This window comes from Selaginella moellendorffii, unplaced genomic scaffold (assembly GCF_000143415.4).
Source record: "Selaginella moellendorffii unplaced genomic scaffold, v1.0 SELMOscaffold_110, whole genome shotgun sequence".
NCBI lineage: Eukaryota > Viridiplantae > Streptophyta > Lycopodiopsida > Selaginellales > Selaginellaceae > Selaginella > Selaginella moellendorffii.
This window is the reverse complement of record NW_003314371.1, coordinates 148,289-156,736: the sequence shown is the minus strand read 5'-3', so window position 1 is coordinate 156,736 and position 8,448 is coordinate 148,289.

Here is an 8,448-nt window from a genome sequence, read left to right as displayed (position 1 = left end):
GACACTTTTACATTCTATAGATATACTTTTGAAGTGACTCTAGATATACCATAAATAGCATATAGAACCGAAATGAGACCAATAAACAGAGCTTGATAGCGAGGGTGTCTAGCAAACACAATAAACTATCACCTAATGATATTGAGGGACTAAACTCAATATCATAGGAGTTTCTAACACTAGCAAGTGTAAGTCAATAAATGAGTTTCTTTAACCAGGTCAAGTATATTTGATTCATAGCAATTATGAATTCCATCTTTATGCTCATCTAGTCAAATGCACATATGATAACCAATTTCTCAATTAGCTTGGGTGGAGACTATAAAGAGAATTAACAATACTATTGTGGCAGTAAAGAGAGAGTTTTTGTAAGAACTGCCTAATAAATATCTTTCAATACTTGAAATCATATTCACAACACTTTCCCCCCCTTGGAGAAAATCAATGTCCTCGTTAATGCATACTCTAGTCTAGCAAACTGTCAAAGAAACAACTTTAAAAGTTAACAGAAAACACATTTTATGAGAAACACACTAACTTAAATGAGTAAAGAATGACCTCTCTTCTACATTTAAAGACATTAATACTCAAATACCCTCTGGCCATTACAGATAAGGAAATGACTAGCAAAGCTAGCCACCCTTGTTACTCTGAGTACCACTTAGCTTACAAAGAAATAATATACCTTTGCTAGCAAGGATATAGGGAGAGAGTTAGAGGCCCAACTCCCCTAAACAAAAATCAACCCCATTGGAAAGATTTAAATAACTATTATGAACTGGCACATAATATTGTTTACACGACTACACCCTTTTTGAAAATGAGTTAACAAGACTTATGATTAATTTATAATAGTTATCCCCATAGTTATGGATTGAACCTATGCACCAAAAAGCTAAAGTCAACTTGCCAAAACTGACTCAAAACTAATGAATGAGAGAAACATTTAATACAAATATATTACTTTATTGATTTGCAAGATTTATTACAAGATTTACAAAAGCTACTCTTTATTACAATTCTCATACTTTATGATAAGCTCACAAGAATGCATCAAGTTGATTCACAAGTTAGGTAACCATGCCACTTAACTAAATATTGTTTGGTATGACCACCACATTTCCAATGACATGATAAGATCCTTTCAAATTCATATTCAAGTTCACCATCCATAACTTTTGGTGGCAGACAAATGTCCCCTTGATGTGCAACATCTATAGTGTATAGGGCTAATAAATTGGCGTGAAATACATTATGAACATTGGACATCTCTGCAGGAAGATCCAACTAATAGGATACATTACCAATCTGCTTCAGTACCTAATAGGGATTAACATATTATGGTAACAGCTTCTGAGACAAAAACCCCTTAATATTCAAGTTTCAGAAGATAGCGACACTAGGGCTGGGTAGTTTTTGAGCTGAGCTCAAGTCAATGATAGTTAATGAAAGTCAATATAGTCCACCAAATACAAAAGTTGATGTTTAAATGTTTGGTTCGGGATGAACCAACAATTTTATTCAAAACTTAAAACATATTTTCAGTCCAAGAAAAAGCTAAATAATATAAGTCTAATAAGAAAATGAATATCATAAGTCAAAGTATATTACCACTAAAAAATTCGACTAAAAAAAAAACTAAACTTAGTCTTTCTTCTTGGCATCCACATCCACAAAAGGAGGAGTTTATATAGTATTATGCTTTCTAAGTGTGGGCTCTTGTATATAAGCTTGTGCCATTGCTTCTGCATAACATAGCAAATTATAGCCCACATCATCAATCCACTTAATATACACAACCATGATGGAATTACTATAATGAGAATTTTATACTTTATTATCGTCTATTATGAAATGTCTCAAGAACACCTTCAAATACACTCTCCTTCTCTAATGCAAAAACTGCATACCCAGTCTCTTTAGCCGCTAGCACCATCAAACCAAAACCTACTATAGCATCAAGCACAATCCCCTTAAAAGGACAAAACAACTCTAGGAGGATTTGCATGGCCTTTGGTGAATAGGGTCGATAGCTAGGGAACTATATATGGTGGTCCTTGTTGATGACATTTGGGATGATATCTGTTGAGCTATCATATCCTGGCAATGCCAAACCTACACGCTCATCAGCTCATGTAATACTATGACAGCAAGAGTAGTGGCAAAGAGTATAGTAGTTCCATACTAAAACCTACAATGAAAAGAGGCAACCAATTTAAGATATGAAAAATAAGGAAATACAAACCTTTTTGATTCAGCCACTTGCTCCTTTTGTTTTGGCCGGGATGTTTGAGAGTAGGTAGCCTGATGCAAACTCAACCAATCTAGAGTCATCATTCTTCGCCATCGTTGCAAGAAGACCTCCCCAAAATAAAGAACAGGGAAGAATGACTAGCATAATGCCCTCATATCGCAACACCTTGGATGCCATATTCACCACTTGAGAAATATGGTCCAGTCAAAAGATGTTCTAAGGTGGAGTGTGGCTTTGTAAAGGTGGTAACCCATTAGGCAAGTCGAAGAACACAAGGTCGATGCCAAAAGTATTGTTCATTCCTAATCCTCACATCCATCAATGGAACATAGAAGACTCTTGGCTCACGTTGTTGGAAAGCTGAAAGTAATCCCTAATAACTATTTCCACATTGCCAACACTTCCTATAGAAGAAAGAGGGTGAATGTGAATAGTGTTCAAAACTGGGAAATATTAAAGCTAATATATGTTTTTTTTCATACCTGTTTATGTGAAGCCGATGAAGATAACTCTTGGAGGTCATCCTTTGTAGCAGTGGGGAGGGATGGAAAGAATGCATTTGTATGTCGATGTATAGAGTGTTGGCTGGTTTCTCCGACATCTACAACTAAATTATAATAAGCAAGGTCATTGGAAATCAAGTTCTTACTCTCTTGGACGTCCCCACTATGGAGTTGCCTTCGTACATTTCAAACAGTCAGGGCTGGACGAGCAGTGGCAGTAGGATCTGGGGAATGAGCAACTGCTATAAGATGAGATGGGGCAGGAGAGTTTTCAGCCGGGTTCTCCACTTGTTTGTCTTCAGTTTGCTCAATATGAATCTCATCCCTGTCCTAAGGCATCTCCACTCCCTCCAAAAGTGCCTCTACAATAAAGTAGAAACATAAGCTACTACTAAGAAATTTTACTCATCAAACCTGGATGACACTTGAGGTAGAGATCAAGCTCAAAAGGTGATGATGACATTTGCCTTCACAACTCCAAGTACCATGGACAAAGTTCTTGCTCCCGTGCAGTGGGACAATGGAACTTTGGCTCATACATGCCAAGTTTCTTCCCACTAGTTAAGAGCTTGAGAAAAACACTTGCTATGTACACTGGAGCACCTAGGCAATGACTTCAATACCTACAAAAGAGCTATGATTAAATAAACAAGTCAATTTCTTGCAATATACCTATATGCCATGCAGCACGAGAAAAATGGTTGGCCTAGCTGGTTCTTGAGATCCATAGAACTTGAGCTGCCATCCATCCCCAAGCTCTTGAAGGGAAGCTCGGACATATTTTGGAAGTGTTATGCTAGTGCGGGCACTAGTAACGAACTTCGTATCCCATACTTGAAGTAGCTCCTTAGCAACTGCAATACTCTAAGTGATATAGAGTTTCTCCTTCATCACATTCTCAAGTTTGCTCTCCAACCTTTTATCATTGTTACGATGCCAAGTGTTGAGGAGTTCCAAGCAAGAGGTTTGTTTGTTGAAGGAGAGCTTGCTTTTTGCGATGTTATAGATCAATTCTTCATGTGCTTTACCATTTCCTGCAAGGACAAGGATTTCAAAGTGGAATGAGAAAGATAAAAGGGACTAACTTATTGCCACGAGAGCATATCTTTGCAATGCAATCCAGCCAATCTTTATCGCATTGAATGTCTTCAATCACAAGTAGCTTCTTCACCTTTGATTTCTTCGAGTTCAAAATGCACTGCTCAATTTGTCGCAGTTCAAAGTTCTTTTGCACCTCATCCGTCATTTGTGTAATCTTCAAATATGAGTTTTGCTCCACTTTGACAATTGGCAAAAAGGAAAACTTGTGAGTAGAAAACACAATTTCATGCAAGAAAAGGTTACCTTTGCCCAGACCGCAACCAAAAAATCCATAGGCACTTGATACCAAGTAAGCAACTCTTGGCCTTTACGTGCTACAAGCTTTGCTTGAACTACTTCCATAACCTCACAACTATACAGCATCTAGATTTCCTTGAGAGAAAGTATGCCAACATATCGAAGGTGCTCGATATCATGGACCAAGGTATGTGTTTGGAAAGCAAACTGATTAAACCTATAATATAGTTGGTGAGTACAAAGGTTATTAGTAAATGATTCTTACATATTGATCTTGTGACATGCCAAGTTGAGCCTCACTGCTTGGTTTCGATCCTGTGGCTCCACAAGTGTCACTGGAACACAAATATGTTGCTTGTCATCGTCTTAGAGCTTCTCTTGGATACACCTCTAAATGCTAGCCATTGGTGGTTTCCATTAATAATGAAGAACATCCGGCCTACAAAGGCTTGTATCTCCTTGTGGCACGCCATCAAAGTATCAAACTCTTGAGATTTCCTTTGCCATATTTGATCCCAAGTTTGCTCGATCTCATGAGTAACCATGTTTATGCGATTTGTTCCGGGGAATGATGACAACACAATAAATGATCCAGCAGTGTGCCCAAATCTAGCCTCTATGAAAGAGGTATAAATACCCATGTTGAGGTCATAGGCTGAGGACACCTAGTGACTCTACTTAAGACAGCAAAGTGGAAGTTGAAGATGTTGGGATCCTTTCCAAGCCATTTCACCTAACACTCTGCTGATAGTTCATTCTTGAGCTTGGACAATAGTATCGCGTACTCACTCATTCAAGATCTTGTCGGCCTCTAGCATAGTTACCACCTCATTTCTGTGACCTTCAAGAGCAATAGCATGTCTGCCATTTCCACCAACAAGATCTGCCCCACCACCTATAGCACTAAGTGCCTCATTTCCACCACCAAGTTCCGCCCCACCATGTATGGCACTACCACCAGTAGCTTCTCCTCTTGAAAAAACCATGTACTTTTCGAGCTTGAGTCTCTCTCACTTATCACAAAAAAATGAAACTCTTTTGAAGGGAAAAGAGCATGGAGATAAGAGGGAGAATAAACAATTAATGTTACAACTCTCGTGATTAATCGACACCTCTTGCTCATAACCCCATTCATTTTAATAGTATTATTCCTCTCACAATCAATTATACAATTAATATGGGTGGCTGTTTAACATTTTCATATATTTCTAGATTCTAAATGGTTGTATATTTTGTTAAAATATTTAACTTGTCCTTTGCAAGGACACAACTAATTAAAGCTTATAATACAGAAGAATATCTTTGTTCTTTTTTGTCAGTTTCTCCCCAAATTTTTTCTAAGTGCTCGAGCAAGGAGAAGATATAAGAGAATTCTACTTGAAGTTTGATCAAGAGCTTTCAATTGTTTTCTCTAAGAATATTATAAGAGAGAGCTTCCTCTGCAAAAGATTCAAGTTGAAGCTGGGATTAGTTAGTTTGGAGAATGTATGTCTGGATAAAGGTAATCAGATAGAAAAATCCATTCTTTTTGACAATGGTGTGGGAAAGAATAGGATTCAGTGGGATCTTAATAGATGTACAGGTTAGGAGATTTTAATTATAAGACTCCAAAGCAAGTAGAGGAGAGCGCGTCAGTTTCACAGCCAACTGTGCAAAGAGTGAAGCATGAAGTTGTTATTCTCTCCAATGACGAAAGTGAAGAAGATGAGCTTCCTAACATAGCTTCTCATACAAGTAGGTGCATTCCTTCTGGACCAATTTTTGAAGTGGTGGATAAAGCATTTTAGCAATCTTGATCATTACGGTTGGAATTGAAGGAGTTCCAGTACATGAGAGGTGAGGAACTTTTATCTTCCTATAATGGGAATATATTCTTTAAATTTCCACCAGCCAGTTTGTCAAGCAGGAAGAGGGGCATGGAGATGTGTTTTGATCCATATAATTGGTGCAAAGTAAAGACAACCCACTTCTCCCATTTTGACGGATTTGTGTCCATAGTCCATTGTGGTGGATAGCTTCAATGTGTCGCTGAGAAATGCATTTCTGATCATGGCAAGAATATGTGCTTCTTTGAAGGCTCAACAATCAATCCCCCTAGGTGTGATGAGGTTGCTACATGGTTTAGATGTTGCAAATGTGGGGCAACACCTATTTGTCAAGCATGTTGCAATGCAAAAATGTATTATTTTCTTCTACAGGATGGATGTTTAGGCAGAGCAGTAGTGCATGTTGGATACCATCAACACACAATAGAGGAAGGAATCCACCATGATTCTTTTCACAATTTGAAGGCTGTTGTTACTACAAAGGCTGGGAAGAAAAGTGCTGTAACTCCAAAGTGTGTTCAACAGTCTATACTAAAGGACAATATGGTGGACATGTTGCTACAAGCTAATAGCAAAAAAGAGTTCATAGAGAATAACTTGAAGGACCTGTTTCAAAATATAGAACTCATAACAAATTTAAACAGGTATAAATTAATACTTAACTCTACTTTGTCACTAGAAACGCTTTTTTTTTTAGCAGAATAAAGAACTGGATGTGAGAAGGGCGAGATGGAAAGTTTCAATCTGGATTGGATGCAATTTTGGAGTTAAAAAGAAAATGTCCTTATGAATTTGTTCATGGGAGTTTGTTCGTTGGCCAAGTGACTTCAAATAGTCAACACCCTTTCATCTTTAAGATGTCCACCCTTGGTCTTGCTTCTGGTGTGGACCTTGTACAACAAATGGATATGGATAAAGACGAGGACTTGGCTAATTCCTAGATCCATTTCGACCACTAGAATGAGTTTTAGGCTGGTCAACAATGGGAGCTCATGTTTATGATCACAAGTAAGTGGTTATTCATTTTTTAAGGATTCCATACCAATTTACATTATAACCATTCCTTCTATTGGTTGCAGTGCAACTTAACTATAGCTATAGCCAAATTCAAGGTTTAAGATTTCCAAGCACAAACCATCTTTTGGACATATATGTTTGAGATTGTTGAACAACGAACCGGGAAGAAACCTAACTTCTGTGGTTTCATGGCAGATGTTGCTGGTGCTAATTAGTTGGCTGTACGACAAGTATTTGGAGGTGATAAAAGTCAGCCATTACAAAGTAAAGAGAAGAGTTGTGAGTTTAATTGGGCAAAGAGTGTCAATGAACATTGTTGATGTATCAAGTTTAGCTTCCATCACAAATTCAAGCAGCTTTGTCGAGAATGGATGGATACACCAACTAAAGAGGAGCACGAGGCAAAAGCAAATGAGATGTGTATATAGTGGCGTGAAGGAGACAAAGTGCCAATTGAACACCTTCCACAAATGAAGTGTTGGCTTGCATGGTGGGAAGTTCAAATGTTTTTAGTGGGGCCATTATATTCTCCATGTAAGTTTTCTCTCATTTTCTTTTCTTGTCACATTCAAATATTACATTTTTCCTAGGATCAACCACTTGATGATATTGCACTTATACCAACAATTAATCTCTCAGAGAGCAAACATTAGAGTTGGAAAGCTTTCGAAGCAAGGAAAGGAAAAGTATCCCTCTATGAAGTTACACTCTCCAACCTCATTAGATCTCTTGAGCAGTTATCAAAATCTTTGGCTGCACAGAAAGCAAGGTTTGCTGGTATAGGTCGAAACTTAGACAAGCTTTGAGAGCGGGTTGGTAGAAAGAGAACACCAGCAGTAGGGTCAATATCTAAGATGGTGGGGGAAGTTGTTACTAGAACTCCTATGGAATCAAGTTATGAACCACTTGGTGACATGAGGACAATCCGTTTGAAGCGTCAATAGACATTTGATGGGCCCAACATCACTCCTTCTAGCTCTCACCATCCAGAGTTTGATTACCATTCTGTTCCACGACACCGAAGAAGAACTAAGGAACATGGAGTGGAGGAGGTGCCAATTGTTACACAAGTGAATCCAATGCTAGAGGTTGAGAAGATTATTGCTCGTGAGCCAGTTTCTCATATTAACTAGGTAATTCGAAGAGTTAATGCCAAGTGTAAGCAACTAATTTTTCTATTATACTTTAGTCACTTAACTGCACCTCCGACCACTTGGAGGAGTCTCATTCACAACCTATATAAGTCCTATTCAGGACTTGGGGCTTGCTAGCCCCGAAAATGGCATCCATGCCACTCAACCTTTGCACTTGGTCCAAGTGCTCTACGTGTCCGATCCCATGACTGACACTCCAAAGTACCACTAACATATCAGCCCGTTACGCCATACTATGCCCATTCATCTTGGTCACATTTGTGGTCCAACACTACCTGTATTGCAATCCTGTCTCTCAAAGACTAGGCCATCCATCTATGAGTGGTCATCCCAGATCCACTCCTTAACATCATTAA